A 17,520-nucleotide genomic window follows, 5' to 3' on the forward strand; every position below is an offset into this window, starting at 1 on the left:
GAAGTTTCTAAATATCAAAAAAATCACTATAAAGAGCTGGAAACAGTAAAAAAAAATTAAATCAAATAAATATTTGTTGTGACCATCCTTTGCCTTTAAAACTGCATCATTTCCTTTAGGCACACTGTCGTAGTTTTATAGGAGAATCTGCTGGTACATTGTTCAAAGCATCTTGGAGACTTCCCAAGTTCTCCTGCAGATTATGGCCATCTTGCTTGCTTCTGGCTCTCCAGGTAATCCTAGACAGCCTAGATCATGTTGAGATCAGGGTCTGTGGAGACCATACCATCTGTTCCAGAACCCTTGTTCTTCTTTTTGCTAAAGACAGTTCTTTATGACCTTGGTCATGTGTTTGGGGTCAATATCCCACTGCAGAATGAAGTTGGGTCCAACCAGATGCCCCCCTGATGATATTGTGTAACAGATCAGAATCTGCTTGTAATTCTCAGCATTGAGGATTCCATTAATGATAACCAGATAACCAATTACATTTGCAGAAGTGCAGCCCAAACTTACAGGAATCCTCTGCTGTGCTTCAGTGTTGGCTGCAGACACTCATCCATGGAGCGTTCAACAGCTCTTCTATAGACAAACGGTTTCCAGTTGAGTCAAAAATTCCTAACTTTGACTCTTCAGTCCAGGGCACCTGCTGCCATTGTTCAGCACCCCAGTGCTTGTGTTTCTGTGTGTAGATGAGTCTCTTGGCTTTGTTTCAACTTCAGAGGAAAGGCTTTTTGGCAGCATCTCTTCTATGAAGATCTCTTCTGACAAGACCTCTCCGGACTGCAAAGAGGTATACTTGGGTTCCAGTGGTTTCTGTGAGTGCAGAGCTGAAAGCAGTGCTGGACTTCTTCCAATTTAGAAGGGACATTAGTTTGATGCATTTCTCATCTGCTGCACTCAGATTCCAAGCTGTCCACTGTGTTTCTGGTCCTCAACCTGGCCTGTTCTTTGTGCTTCTTCAAAAGGGCCTGGACAGTACTTCTTGAAACACCTGTCTGCCATGGAATTTCTGCTTGGGAGAGAGGCCTTGCTGATGCAAAATGACCACCATGTGTCTTGTTGCTAACCTCACCCTTGCCATGGTGTACAAACTAATGATTTGAAGGTTAAACTGTCACATTTGCCACACTCTCACATTTTAGTTTGTTTGTTCTTCACCCAGTTTGATTCCTTCTACACCCATTTCTGTTCATTCAACTATGTAATTGATCACTTTGTTGTCTTTGTTTAATCATGTTCTGGATCATATACCTACAAAGTAATCAAATTTTTATTTGAAAAGTGGTCCATTACTTAATATGTTACTTTCTTTAACAAAATAAAAACATTCACTGCAACATTTAATTTTTTGGAAAATGAATATTTGGTAATCTAAAATTTGCTCTTTTCTTCTTACATACTGATGTAGAAGACAAAAAAAAATCTAAAACAAAATTCATATAAAAAATCTAGGGTGCCAAAGATTTTTGCACAGTTCTGTAAATGTAATTTAAATGTAATGCTGAGGCTATATAAGGCTTTGGAGTTTTGTGAGCAGCTGTGTACCCCTTATCTAAGAAAGGATGTGTTGCCATTGGAGAGAGGCCAGAAGAGGTTCAGAAGAATTATCCCAAGAATGAAAGGATTAATATATGAGGAACATTTGATGGTTCTAGACAAGTACTCACTGGTGTTCTGAAGAATGAGAAATCTATCGAAAGGCCTACTGAATATAGTTCTTAAGGTTTTTATAGCTGGGGATGGTAATGGAGACAAGCTCCCACTACCTATAAAGTGATCTCAATGGCGTGTACTGAAAATAGCCTCTGACAATCAAGTTCAGCTCCTGGCCTTCACATGTGGCCGATGGAACAGTTTCCACTGACAGGAGAAAGGGCGAAGGTGGGTTGCTGGAACCTTAAAACCAGTTGCTTCGGTCATGGTAGGCAGCTCACCTAGGATAAGGAAAACACTGATCTTAGACCTCCGCTGCCTTGCAGCTATACCCACTCATGGGGAAGGCTTCAGGAGTAAACCCTGAAGGAAAAATCCGGAGGTGGAGTCCCTAAGGCACTCCCTCATTGAGCTCAATGCTGACTGGCAACTCCTGCGATGCTGCTGGTACCCAACTGTATTGGTCTCTGCCGTTCCTTTGGGTTCATCAGTTGCATGGAAAGGGGAGCTTGCTCTCCATATCATACTGCCCAGGCTTGCGTATCTACACAGCTGGGACACAATGTCCATGGTCGTCTCTAACCAATGGAGGCCTCAGAAAGACAAATCGAATGTAGAGTGGAGGTGGAGAGGATGTTTCCTATAGTGCAGGGTCTAGGACCAAACAGCACAGCCTCAGAATACAAGGACAACCTATTAGGAGTGAGATGAGGATTTCTTTTGTCAGACACTGGTGAATCTATGGAATTCACAGCTCCCAGACAGCTGTGGAGACAAAATCATTAGGTATTTTGAAAGGCTGATAAGTTCTTGATCAGTCAGGGCATCAAACGTTATGGGGAGAAGGCAGGAGAATGAAGTTGAGAGAGATAATAAATCAGCAAATGATGGTATGGTGGAGCAGACTCAATGGGCCAAAAGGCTTAATTCTACTCTCTTATGCTCTTCTATTTTTACCTATCTAGTTATCAAAACAAATCAGACATGTCAAACATGTCCGCAGATGTCAAATGTGATTTTATTTCCAGAAAACTGCTGGCTTTTGCCTAACCATAATGAACTTCAGTACTGCTGCTTCATTAATTGATCTAGCATTTACCCACTAAATACTTGCAAACTAACAGGTCTCAAGCTACCTTTCCCTCGAAAAGTTCAACATTAAGTTAACCACTGGTCAAGATCCACGTGAGACAAAAATACTACATACTGGCAATTCAAGACACAATTTGTGCACACCATCATAAATGTCTGAAACAGATGGAACACGCAAAGCCAGAGAGCTTTAGGGGAACTGCTGTAACTGATGCAGTGCCTTACATGGCACAACACACACAAAATACTGGTGGAACACAGCAGGCCAGGCAGCATCTATAAGAAGCACTGTCGACATTTCTGGCCGAGACCCTTCGTCAGGACTAATAGAAAGGAAAGATAGTAAGAGATTTGAAAGTAGTGGGGGGAGGGGGAAATGCAAAATGATAGGAGAAGATCGGAGGGGGTGCGATGAAGCTAAGAGCTGGAAGGTGATTGGCGAAAGTGATACTGAGCTGGAAAAGGGAAAGGATCATGGGACAGGAGGCCTCAGGAGAAAGAAAGGGGGGGGGGGGAGCACCAGAGGGAGACAATGCTTCTCCTTATAGATGCTGCCTGGCCTGCTGTGTTCCACCAGCATTTTGTGTGTGTTGGTTGAATTTCCAGCATCTGCAGATTTTCTCGTGTTTGCTCCTTACATGGCACATTCATTTTTTAACTGCAAGTAGAAAGTCATAAACACGAGAAAGTCTGCAGGTGTTGGAAATCCAAAACACACACAAAATGCTGGAGGAATTCAGTAGGTCAGGCAGCACCAATGAAAAGGATTAAACAGCTGATGTTTCGGGCCACGACCTTCTTCAGGAAAAGATTTCTTTGTATGTACGGTAATGAAATTACTCACCAACATGAAAATGATTACTTACCAACCACTTCCAATGAGACCGGCTCTTTAAACCAATGACTAAACAAAAGAGCCTTCTACCTTATCCACCTATTATCTCCCTCTGCCACCCACCCACCTTCCCCTCACCTGGTTTCACCTACCCACATACACCTTCCCTTCCCCCCACCTTCTCATTTTAGCTTATTCTCCTTTCTCTCCAAGTCCTGATGAAGGATCTCAGACCGAAACACCAATTGTTTATTCCCCTCCACAGATGCTGCCTAGCCTGCTGAGATCCTCCAGCATTTTGTGTGTGTTGTTCAAGACTTCCAGCATCTGTAGAATCTTCTGTGCTAAAAGAGAAAAAAAACATTTTCAGTTGAGCAAATGGGTAAAAACCTGGCACATGGGGTTTAATATGGAGAAGTGTAAGATCATCCACTTCAGTAGGAGGAATCAGAAGGTGGATTGTTAGCTGCGCGAAATACATAAGACCTGATAGAAAAAAGTAAGATTATGGGAAACATACATAGAGTAGATAGTCCAAATCTTTCTCTCCACAGTAAAGGCATTAAAAACAAGAGGGCATCAGGTTTAAGATGAAGTGGCAGAGTTTTAATGGGAACCTGAGGACTGTGTTATATTTATACACAGAGTGGATGATATCAGAGGCGGTACTGAAATATTTGAAAGGCATTTAGATAGACACTTAAATAGGCAAGGATTAGAAGGATACTGGCCTCATGTAGGTAAATGAGATTAATGAAGAAGGGCAAAAAAAGTTCGCAAGGACGTATGACCATTAGACATCGGAGCAGAATTAGGCCATTTGGCCTATCAAGTTTACTCCACCGTTCAATCATGGCTGATCCTTTTTTCCCCTCCTCAGTCCCACTCCCTGGCCTTCTCCCTGCTAGTTTTGATGCCGTGGTCAATCAAGAACTTAACAAGTCTCCACCTTAAATACACCCAATAACCTGGCCTCTACAGCTGTCTGTGGTAAAAAAAATCCACAAATTCACCACCCTCTGGCTCAAGAAACTTCTCCACATATCTGTTTTAAATACACACCCCTCTATCTTGAGGCTGTGCCCTCTTGTCCTAGACTCCCCCTTTCCACATCTACTCTGTCTAGGCCTTTCAACATTGAAAAGGCTTCAATGAGATTCCACCTCCCCCCATCCTTCTAAATTCCAGCAAGTACAGGCCCAGAGCCTTCAAACATTCCTCATATGATAACCCTTTCATTCCCAGAATCTGAACCCTCTTCAATGCTAGTACATCTTTTCTTAGATGAGGAGCCCAAAACTGTTCTCAATACTCAAGGTGAGGCCTCACCAGTACCTTATAAAGCCTCAGCGTCACATCCCTGCTGTTATATTCTAGACCTCTTGAATTGAGTGCTAACATTGCATTTGCCTTCCTCACCATTGACTTAACCTGCAAGTTAACTTTTAGGGTGTTCTGCATAAGCACTCCCAAGCCCCTTTGCATCTCAGATTTTTGGATTTTCTCCCCATTTAGAAAAACAGTCAGCACATTTATTTCTTTTACCAAAGTGCATGATCGTGCATTTTCCAACATTTTTTTTAATTTGCCACTTTCTTGTCCATTCCCCTAATCTAAGCCCTTCTGTAGTCTTTCTGTTTCCTCAACACCACCTGCCCCTCCACCAATCTTCATATCATCTGCAAACTTGGCAACAAAACCATCTATTCCATCATCTAAATCACTGATATATAGCATAAAAAGCAGTCCGAACACCAACTCCTGCAGAATACCACTTGTCACTAGCAGCCAATCAGAAAAGGATCCTTTTATTCCCACTTGCTGCCTCCTAATAATTAGCCAATGTTCTAACCATGCTAGTAGCTTACCTGTAATACCATGGCTCTTAACTTGGTAAGCAGCCTTAAGCACATAGTGGTATAAAGAACCTGCTTTGCTGCTGTATGACTCCAGGACATTAAAATTCTTTAACTGATTAACAGACTGCCTTACAAATTAACTACATTATCTTTTGACTACTAGCCATCAGATTAAAAGCAAATTAGGTAACTTTACATGAAACATTAGAAGTCACAGTATCAAGGACCATTTGAGGAAACAGCTTAAATTGTAGGCTCTGAATGTCAGGCCTAATAACTGCTTGTCATCTCAGGTCTTTAATTTATGCCAACTTGGAAGAACATTAGCTTCTACTTTACTAAATAATAGATGCTGCATCAGGCACTATTGACAGAAGCAATGTAATTAAGGTTAATTTAAAATAACTGCAGTGCTGTCCAAAGTTAGGTATGTCTTTTAATTTCCTTGCACGGAGACTGTATGAGGCCCCATCCATTATTAAATAAAGTAGGGTTGGTACATGATGGTGTTACAATGTGATATAGAGTTACACTGATGGATCTTATGCCTCAATTTAGCATTTATGCACTAACCATAATTACACAAAAACACTAACTTCTGGACATATGGAGATCATTCAAAAGATCTGAGCTTGAAAAACTGCTGAATGTTTTCATATTTTTTATTTTACTTAACATTTTTTGCCATTCACTCTTTACTCGTGGTTTCATCATACACCCTTTGCATAGACATGCATCCAAAAGTTTTCATCAACAGGAAAGCAATTCTATATCATCCCATTAAAATTACAGCAGAGCACAACTTCTTGGAAATTAGTTTACTGCTGAACCACTCCAGTAATTAAAGTACCCAAGTTGCCATTAGTTAAGTCACTAAAGGCAGCATTAAAATGTAATTTTCTCAAAATGTTATGGGATTTAAAAAAACTGGGACAAGCTCTTTAATTATATGATTTTAAGGTCAAACAGGAAATAATTTTGTTCACTTCAAATTACACATATATAAAGTTAATGGCAAAGGATATTAAACATTCAGTCGGGTGTGCGGGACATGGCTCAACAGTATGCAAAGATCACAAAACTCAATGACCCCTCTCTCCTCTTCTCATAAAACCAGAACATTAATGGGGTGAAAGGTGAACCTGGAACCACATTTTCAGCAGTGAGAATATTATCAAACCTTGAAGTTCAGAGCCTAGAAGAATTGAGACTTTGCAAACGAAGATCTAACAATGGCAAACCTACAAATAATGCTTAGTCTTAAACCAAGTTCCAGTTAAAGCGGATTCCGGTTAATGATTGGGACAGCTGCTTATTTGGGACAACTATTAATGAACAAAGTCTAATCGAAAAATGGCCAAGACTCCCTTCATTTATTTGGGCCACTTAGCCACTTAAGTAGGACAGGAGACTGTTCCCAAACAAGCGCATACAGTTGTGAGTCCATTAGAAAAAACACCATGCTTTGAGTGAACAATTTTTAAGTAGCATCAGTTGCATGTAACTTTTGATAATTTTGTTTTTATTTTGGTTTTTAAAAATGGACTTTTAAAGTCCATTATCTGCACTAGGTGTCTCTGTTGAACTTGTGCATTTACAGTTAATCAAACAAGCACGGCAGTGTACACTGGGTGAATTTCTCTGTCGATGACTATTAGAAACTAAAACATAGTTTTACAGTACTGTAGAATTAAAATTGGTATTGTTTGATTTTTTTATGTACTTTGTTATTCAGTTAAAAAGTACAAAAAATTCAAGTAAAAACTCAGCATTTAAATTTAGGATTCGTTCATAACCAAGAGGAAACTGGTATTAAAACAAAATTAAACAGTTTGACTGATACAATATACTCACTTTTATTTCCAGTGGCCTTTCTCCATCAATCCCTCCCCACTCCGCAAGTTTCATGCCCAAGATTTACAAAACTCGCTTTTCTGCATATATTCACCTGACAAGCCAGCTTAAAAGTATTCTCAAATATATCCATCTCTCTGTGCTGATTAAATGCTCAGATTGTGAACTGGATTTTGAAACAACAATAAATTTGCCACGTTTTACCACATTACCATTATAGCAGCAACTAAAACATTTGCTTGTACAAGTTAAACAGCACTATATTGCTTTGAGTTCACACCTCCACCTGTAGATATATCTCTCATATACACATGTATTCTCCATATAAGCATACTCCAGATTTTTTCAGTGAAATCATTACCTATTTACAACCACAAGACAGCAATGCATTCACATACAGTGATTTCCTCATGAACCCAATCTTTGACTGTTCTGAAAAACTTAACTCCACAAAAATGAGAAAAAGCATGTTTCAGCAAACCAATTCATCTGTGAACTGATTAACAGGCTAGTTGAATGATGACACAACTACTTCGCAGTTGATGTCATCAAAACCACGGAACTGATTGTGGACTTCAAGAGCATGAAGTCAAGAAAATGCACAAGAAAACCCACAAGTCCACATTGAGGGGTCAGTGCTGGAAAGGGTGAGCAGCTTCAAGTTCCTGGGGCATCAACTATCTCTACATCTATCCTGGACCCAACACTTGAAGCAATCACAAAGAAGGCATACCAAGAGCTCTACTTTATTAGAGACTTAAGGAGATTTGTTATGTCACCAAAGATACTTACAAATTTCGACAGATGCATTATGAAAAACATTCTGTTTGCATCACAGTCCAACATGAAGCCTCCAAAAGCCTGTGCCTCAAGAAGGCAGCAGCAATCGCTATCGCCAGCCAGAATATGCCCGCTTTAAGCTATCGGAGGTACAGCAGCCTTTAAATCCATACTCAACTTTTTCAGAACAGCTCCTTCTCTCTGGCTTCATTTTCCTGAACAGTCCATAAACCCATGAACATGATCTTCCTATTCCTCTTCTGGATTATTTATTTTTATTACTAATAGTAATTTTTATGTCTTTCGCTATACTGCAGTTGCAAAATAACAGATTTCATGACATACACTAGTGATAACAAACCTGATTCTGATCTAAGCCAGTCATGCAGCTCCATCCCTTTAAAAAAATAATCAGAAGAAATAGCACTGATACTGTAGTTCAGCTAAATACTTGGGCGTCACAGGAGTTGGATAAGATTTAAAAACACTGCCAACTCATAAGATCATAGCTCTGCTTAGATCAGGAGGAGAAAATCATTAGAGTAAATGGGACTGGGAAAAGTGACCATCCAAAGATCAAAACAAGCAGTAGGATTTCATTTGACAACCAACCTAGAATAAAAAAAGTCAAACTCAAACTGAAAATATCCATTTATTTACAGTATTACTATCTAACACTGCTTGTTCATAATAATAGGAAGCTTTATGCATGGCTGATGTTCAAGAAGTTCCAAAATGTACAGCCAGTTAAGATCTTGAAGTTAGCAAGTTAATGTTAAGCAATGACTATGTACAGTGGCTTGCAAAAGTTTGGACAACCCTGGTCAAAATTTCTGTTATATTAATAGCTAAGCAAGTAAAAGATGACCTGATTTCCAAAAGGCATAAAGTTAAAGATGACACATTTCTTTAATATTTTAAACAAGATTACCTCTTTATTTCCATCCTTTACAGTTACAAAATAAAAAAGGAAAAGGGCAAAAAGCAAAAGTTTGGGCACTCTGCATGGTCAGTACTTAGTAATATCCCCTTTGGCAAGTATCACTGCTCGTAAATGCTTTCTGTAGCCAGCTAAGAATCTTTCAATTTTCTGCTTGGGGGATTTTCACCTATTCTTCATTGCAAAAGGCTTCTGGGTTCTGTGAGATTCTTGGACCATCTTGCATGCACTGCTCTTTTGAGGTCTATCCATAGATTTTCAATGATGTTCAGGTCAGGGGACTGTGAGGGCCATGGCTAAAACTTCAGCTTGCGCCTCTTGAGGTAGTCCATTGTGGATTTTGAGGTGTGTTTAGGATCATTATGCTGTTGTAGAAGCCATCCGCTTTTTATCTTCAGCTTTTTTACAGACGGTGTGATGTTTGCTTCCAGAATTTGCTGGTATTTAATTGAATTCATTCTTCCCTCTATCAGTGAAATGTTCCCCAAGCCACTGGCTGCAACACAAGCCCAAAGCATGATCGATCCATCCCCATGGTTAACAGTTGGAAAGGTGCTCTTTTCATGAAATTCTGCACCCTTTTTTTCTCCCTTGCTCATTGCGGCCAAAAACTTCTACTTTAACTTCATCAGTCCACAGGACTTGTTTCCAAAATGCATCAGGCTTGTTTAGATGTTCCTTTGCAAACTTTTTTTTAAATTTTTTTTTGTAATTTATTTTTTTATTGAAGTTCATCATCAAACCAACATTTCCATAAGATGTGTTTCAGACATTGTACCTATATATCATATAATCATTTATATCACAAATCTCCACAAAATATTTATCTGAGGTACACACTTATAGAAAAGAGCGGAGAGAAAAAACAAGCAAAAGGGAAGAACTTTACAACAGATTCATTGATTTGTGAAAATAAAGTCAGGCCTATGAGGCATTATTTAGTTAAACCATTTTTCCCCAGTATGAATCAAATTGTTCCAAATTGGATAAAATTCTCTTACGTTTGATTGGATTTAATAGCCCATTGACATTAAAAGAAATGAATTTTACCTTGTCCTTAGCCATCTGTATTTATCTGTCAATGTACCATTGAAATTAGAATAAAACTTAATCGATCTACTCCCTGAACAAATACGAACCAAGAAACGCAGATAATAACAAAAATGGCAATGAACGTGTGATTCCAAGGCTGAGTAGTAGATGACCCTGCGTTGAGCTAGAGGAAAGGTCTAGCTGTGGGGGATAACCCCTTCCTACTTGTGAATTGAGGGCCCCCAATGCAGTATTCATAAAAGTCAATGAACAAATCCATTACACAGAAAAGATTTCCCTGTGTACTCCTCCTATATATACACACACACACATACATTACATACATATATATATATTTTCTCATTTTGGTGGGGAAAAAGGAGTAAGTAAGTGAATAAAGAATAACAACTAAGTAATATAAAATCCACATTATAATAAGTATTTCTTGAGATAGGTATATCACTGTGTACTTTTGCTTTCATTTAGCTTCTCAACATTTTTAAAGTTAGCTAAACCTTATGGCTCTTCTGAAGGGGGTGAGGACTGTCTTTGGGAAACTCCCCGTCTCTTCCTGATATATTTCTCTCAGTCTCCTCCCATCTCCTGCCTTCTCGATTCTTGCATTATTTCCCAAGCAGAGCAGGACAGTTCCTCAGTCAGGCTTTCCCTCATTTTGGTGACACTGACGGGCAAACCTCTGACCTTCATGTCTGTAGTCGCCTCTTCCACCGTCTGGTACAACTGCATCCCATTGTCATAAAACACTCGAAGTTTAGCAGGGTACGGAGTTTGAAATCTAATCTTATTTTGCTTTAGTACTCACTTTACTTCAGAGTACTCTTTGCATTTCTGCAGGACCGCAGGGGGGTAATCTCGGTCAAAATATATTAATTTATCATCCAAAAACACTCTCTTCTTACCCCAGGCCTTTTGTAGAATCTGCGTCTTGGTGCTGTACCAAAAGAATTTAATTATAGTAGAGCGCGGCTTTCTGTCCTGGTTAGGTTTCGGAACCAGCGCGCGGTGCGTCCTCTCGATTTCCAGCTTCATAACCAAGAGAATATCCAGCACATCCCGCAGTAGCTTTTCGACAAACTCCGTCATAGACGAGCCCTCCGCTCCTTCGGGAACGTTGTAGATTCTGATATTTTTCCGCCGTGATCTTCCCTCCAGGTCAAACAGTTTACCTTCTTGGTGATGTAATATTTTTATTGTCTTACTCAGTATCCGTTCCACGTTTGAACGTGATCTTCCATCTTCTCGATTCGAGTCTCTGCCACCACTATTTTTTGATTAACGCTGGCGAGCTCTGCCTTAATATCCTGGAGCTGCTGCTTTATTTCTTTCTGGACCTCCATTATTTCTTTCAGGATTTCGAAGATATTCGCCGCTTCGCCTGAATGAGACCCAGTAGCCGCCTCGCTCGCACGCAGTCGGGTCGGAGAGCCGCTCGCTGCACTCCTCTCGGACACAGGCTCCGCAGTGTCACTTTTTTTATTTCCGTTCCTTTTCCCCATTCTTGCTCCTCTTTTCAGTTCAAATATTTTTCGAAAAATATATTTGATGGAATAACGGGGCTTAATACGCGTTTTTCCAGAGGAGCTAGTGACTTAAGCTGCCATTCTCGACGATGACATCACCGGAACCCCCTTTGTAAACTTCTGACTCTGAATTTTGTGGTGAGGGTGCAGGGAAGATTTTCTTCTGATGACTCTTTCATGAAAGTCATATTTGTGCAGGTGTCACTGCACAGTAGAACAGTGCACCACCACTCCAGAGTCTGCTAGCTCTTCCTGAAGGTCTTTTGCAGTCAAACGGGGGTTTTGACTTGTCTTTCTAGCAATCCTACGAGCAGTTCTCTCAGAAAGTTTTCTTGGTCTTCCAGATCTCAACTTGACCTCTACCATTCCTGTTAACTGCCATATCTTAATTACATTATGAACTGAGGAAACGGCTACCTGAAAATGCTTTGCTATCTTCTTATAGCTTTCTCCTGCTTTGTGGGCATGATTTATTTTAATCATCAGAGCGCTAGGCAGCTGCTTCAAGGAGCCCATGACTGATGATTGTTGGAACAAGGTTTGAGGAGTCAGGGTATTTATAAAGCTTTGAAGTTTACATCATCTGGCCTTTCCTAATGATGATTGTGCCCTAACAAATTAATTAAGGTCTGAGACCTTGGTAAAAGTTATCTGAGACTCAAATCTCTTGGGGTGCCCAAACTTTTGCATGGTGATCCTTTCCTTTTTTTCACTCTAAAATTGTACAAAACAAAAGTAATACACTAAACTTGCTTAACATGTTGAAAGAAATGTTTCATCTTTAACTTTATGACTTTTGGAGATCAGTTCATCTTCTACTCACTTAAGTATTCATAGTAACAGAAATTTTGACCAGGGGTGCCCAAACATTTGCATGCCACTGTATATTTAAGCCATTAACCTTTTTTCTCTTTAAGATGCAAATTAATCTGATCTACAATTCCAGTTTTATTTTTTAACTTCATCTACTTAACTACTATTGGTAAATTTTAAATGTTGTGCATTTTCCTTCGGACATGTACATCAATAATTCCAGAGGTTACCCATGTCAGAAAATACCATATTGTGGCGACTCACTTCCTAGCGCACTCGAACCGGCTCACAAATAGCCAGCGCGCCAGCACAAAGGTCAGTCCCAAAAGGGCGCCAGGTCTGCTTCACCAACAAAGGGAAAAGCCTGCGCAGGATTGTGAGTATGTGCCCCCTACAGCATCCGCGCCCGGGGAGAGCGGGATCAGGGAGGCTTTAAAGCAAAGCTATGAAGTTCGAATAAAATCTTCTTTAACTGCAGTTTACCAACTCCGTGTCGTTATTTTAGCGTTGCGTGTAGCACACCGCTACAATATACTCAATTATCTGTGCCTAGCAAAAGAAGTAAGGGCAGAAAAATACTTGAGCCAAAATAGAGGAGGTGCAGCTTTGTTACTGGAATCACCTTCATGATGAAATATTAAACCTATTTGTTCAGGTCTACAAAAGATCCCACAGCACCTTTTGAAAAGTGCCCAGATTGGACTTTATTCACTAATTTGTTACCTAGACAGCCATAACAAGGGTAATGGTCCACTCTCCACTCCTATCAGATTTCTCTTTCTCCCTTTATCTTTCCTACCCACCTGGCTTCACTTATCACCTTCAAGCTATCCTCCTTCCTCTCCCTATACCTTTTTATTCTGGCATCTTCCCCCTTTCTTTCCAGTCCTGAATTAGAGTCTTAGCCCGAAAAGCTGTCCAGAGGGGTCACCTGTATTTGCAATCTTCATAAATATTTTCAATTTTCGTTGAATTTAAATAGGATGCAAACACATGAAGAGAACTTCTTCAGCTACTATTTGAAGTGAAAATACTTATGCAAAATATGATTTAACAAGTACAAATGAACTAGAGGTATGAATGGTATTGGCAGACTACTCAATGAGGAAATGAACAAAGTCTTGCCAGAGGTTTGCACTTTTGTAATACTTTATATGGACAATAAAATTGCTTCAAAGACTACACAGCACTTTCTGAAACAGATCAAATAACAGCCACGGTTCCTTAGAATCTGATGGGATGGAAGTGACAAATTAAGCTGCTTTGGTTGATGTTACCTTTGGCATAAATGTTAGCCAGTGCCAATGTTCCCTCTAAGGTGTGCATGTGTACGAGTGCACACATCTTTTGTTACCAGTGCACAAAGGAATTTAAACTGCACAAAAAAGCTTGTCATTCTCTAATTCATCAGCATGTTACATATATTTCACAATTGTACACAATTACATTTCCTTTTCCGGTTTCTGATCTTCACAATGTGAAGTTTGTGATGATTTGTCAGCAGGTTTTAAAACTGGCTTATCAATACTGTTTTCATTGAAGGAATTATTGATTCACTCTGGCAAATTCCAAAGAAGCAAAAGGGCAAAGCACAAATGAACTACTGGTTCATTAAGCAGAATGGCTTACTATCCTTAAAAACAGCTTCAGGTTTACTTCCACTTAAAAATTCAGTTTTCACATGTTGGCAAAAAAAATTGCACAGCACAAGATTTTGCACACACTGGCCATTACAAATTAGAGGGAACATTGGCCAGGACACTGGCTGAACTGCCCAACTTTTCAAAAAGTGCTGTGGGATCTTTTGTAGGCCTGAACAAATACATTTAATTATTCCTTGCTAAATGTATCAATGTAGTACTTCCTCTGTGTTGCACTTAAGTATTGACCCAGATTATTTACCCAAATCTGTAGCAAAGTGAACCCAGGATATTTTATTCAACAGCATGCAGTCAAAACAGCCAATCTGCCACTACATTATTGGTGGTATAACATCATCAATTCAGCAACTCCATTCAGGAGCCAATAAAACAGGACAATAATGTTAGTAAAGGATCAAAGCTAAAGGTAATTTGCTAATATTTTCAATAAAATTCAAACCACCTAAGCCATAAAGAAAAATAGTTTTGCGAGAACAAACTTAACTGCACAGTTGGTTACAACATACATCTTTTCATTCAGGTGAATGTTATGTTTATCTTTCTCAACATCTCACAGAAACATAATTGAAGACACCAAATTAACTTTTATATCCCACAAAACTGTGATGTTAAACTTCCCATTCAAGAAGACCAGTTCTCTCTTCCGTCTTTAAATATACTACAGAAAATGGCTGAGTATCTGGGTGTAGGATTTAAGTTGCTGAATCAGTCAGGCAAATGAAATCCAATTCTGACCCAGCCAGGCAAATGAAATTCAATACACTTCTGTCTGCCAGTCTGTCCAGTCAGGCCTACAGAGCTAACATTTATTTAATAGAAAAGATCCAATCAATGTTAATGCCAGCTAGACTCAATCCATTTTTTTTAAAAAAAAAGGTAAAGAGTTTGATTCCATTTCAACAGAACTATGTTCATTTGAGAAATAATTTTCACCATCTTAATTTTATAATTATCTTTGTCCTCACCTCATTTAATTCTAGAATATTCTCTAACACACTAACCTCCCATATCTTTGCAGCCTCCTGCCTGCTCTCCACTTAGTTTGTTCTACTGTTAGCAATCAAATTCTATCCTCTGGAATTCCCCCCTTGAAATCTCCCTTACATTAAACCTTTCCTTGACATTCATCTCATCAATCTCCATTTAGCCTCAATATCAAAGGCAATTTTTGCCTCTGTCTTCCTTTATTAAAGGCCCTTGTGAATTATCACAGACAATGAATGTTTAAAAAGTAAACAAATGTCATTTCCAATGATTGACATAATATGGGTATTGACACATAAAGCTATTGATGTCTATTGCTGTGAAAAGGAGAATATCAAGTAGGCACCAGGCCCTTTGGCAGAGGAGTGGAGGGCTAGAGGAAATTTGCGAACATGAGGCATTCACTCTGCCGAACAAAGACCATCCTGACAAATTTACAAGTTTGCCACTGCAAAGAATGGCACTGTCCCAAAATCATAGGGATACTAAAACTTGGATAATTTTGCAATAACTTGGTAATTTAAAATCTATACATCCATATTTATAGTGGTGTGATCTCAACTGTCACTTGTCAAAAGAAACAGAGGAGAAAAAAAAGTCATAAAATGGCGTCAAAGGTTATGGTGGGAAGCCAAGAGAATGGGGTTGAGAGGGATAATAAATCAGCCATGATGGAATGTCAGAGCACACTCGAGGGACCGAGTGGCCTAATTCTGCTTCTATGTCTTATAATTTTATGGTTTAATGTAAGTTGGAACAACATAGGATCAGTATGGCTCAAGTGGTGACCAATTTTACCTCACATCAGTTTGACATTTCAAGTTAAAATTAAGGACCTCAAGGTTTTAATTTATAATTTACATCTGCACTTTTTATGATATCTTATTGAAAAAGCAGATTATAAATTAAATAGAGATAAAATCTTAAAATTTATGAAATAAAAACATTGCTGTCAAAATGGTTAAGAGGAGACCTGGCGTATTCTAATAAGTCCTTATGAAAGGTCTATTAATATACTACATTTAAATAACTCTTAAAATTATAAATTTGGATGTGATACTGATTGTTAACAGCCCTAGCATGATTTGCACATCATCTGGAAGAACTCACTGCTCTGTGTCAAAGGAAAATGTTTCCATTATCAATATCTAACAGTGGAGTCAAGCTGAATTACTGCAGCCGTTAAAACGTTGAACTATTGCTCGGCTGAAACTGAAATCAACAAACTACAAGTTTATCTTCAAACTTTCGTAATATTCTTGTACTGTATTAGTAAATGATCAGTAGGATTACTTTCGACCAAAAAACATAAGTTCACTCATTGTGAACTTCCAAAGGATGTGCTTTCAAGTTTATTGCAAATAATCCCCTTGAAAAGAATTTCCATATTCATGATCCATATACCCCAATACTTATAGATGAATCATAATCACAAGACATTCTGCAGATGCTGGAAATCCAGATCAACACACACAAAATGCTGGAGGAACTCAGCAGGTCAGGCAGCATCTATGGAAAGGAATAAACAGTCAACATTTTGGCTGAGACCCTGCATCAGGGTAGAAGAGTCCTGATGAAGGGCCTCAGGGCAAAATGTTGACTGCTTATTCCTTTCCATAAATGCTGCCTGACCTGCTGAGTTCCTCCAGCATTTTGGATGTGTTACATGAAAGTGAATTACATAATCATTCAACAAGATCCCTAATAACCATTTGTGCCGGCTTTTGTCAGTACACACTAAACTTTAGGGAAATTATTAAATATTCTCCTAAGGAATTCCTGAAAATTATAATTATAAGGAACATATTACTGGAAGGGCCACAGATCAACAGAATTGCTCCAATGAAAAGATATACCTCAAACTCAAAATTGCTCCCTTCTTTACACATATCAATGGCAGTTATCAACATTTTACAGTTCAGATAATTGCATTAATTTAGCAGTTTAGAAGTTATACATTGGTATTTCATGTGGCACGATCTCAATTGTTCACTTGTCAAAAGAAAAACATTATTTTACATTTGGCCATGTATTTCTCTAGCTTTTGTAGATAAAATCTAAAAAGCACAATTGCAAACTTGGAAAAGAATCATTTAAATTTTGATAAAATTAGCACAAGCAGTTAAAAATGTTGTCTGTGGATTTTAAAACACTTTTATAAAGGGATGTCCAATCCCAGTTGCTTGTGGAAAATGCTGGTCAGTGATGTAATAGTCATTAACTAATTGACAATGGTACACATTAATAAGTTAATACAACTTGGAATGTGCACAAATTGGCATTATTATATGGTCAGTGATGTAATAGTCATTAGCTAGTCAACAATGGTACACAGTAATAAGTTAATACAACTTGGAATATGAGCGAATTGGCATTATTATAAATTGCAATTTAATTGGACCTTGGAGACCAGAAGGTTTTCATTTGACTGAACTCTTTTTTAAAAAACCAATCACACCTGATTATGCCAAAT

The 17,520-nt window shown here is 38.8% G+C and overlaps 1 protein-coding gene across 2 annotated transcripts in view; it reads right to left on the minus strand.

Moving 5' to 3' along the window:
- The window catches only part of LOC132382567 (monoacylglycerol lipase ABHD2-like), an 85,724-nt gene that overhangs the window by 45,547 nt on the left and 22,657 nt on the right, over positions 1-17,520 (minus strand). The window lies entirely within an intron of this gene.

This window comes from Hypanus sabinus, chromosome 28, assembly GCF_030144855.1.
Source record: "Hypanus sabinus isolate sHypSab1 chromosome 28, sHypSab1.hap1, whole genome shotgun sequence".
NCBI lineage: Eukaryota > Metazoa > Chordata > Chondrichthyes > Myliobatiformes > Dasyatidae > Hypanus > Hypanus sabinus.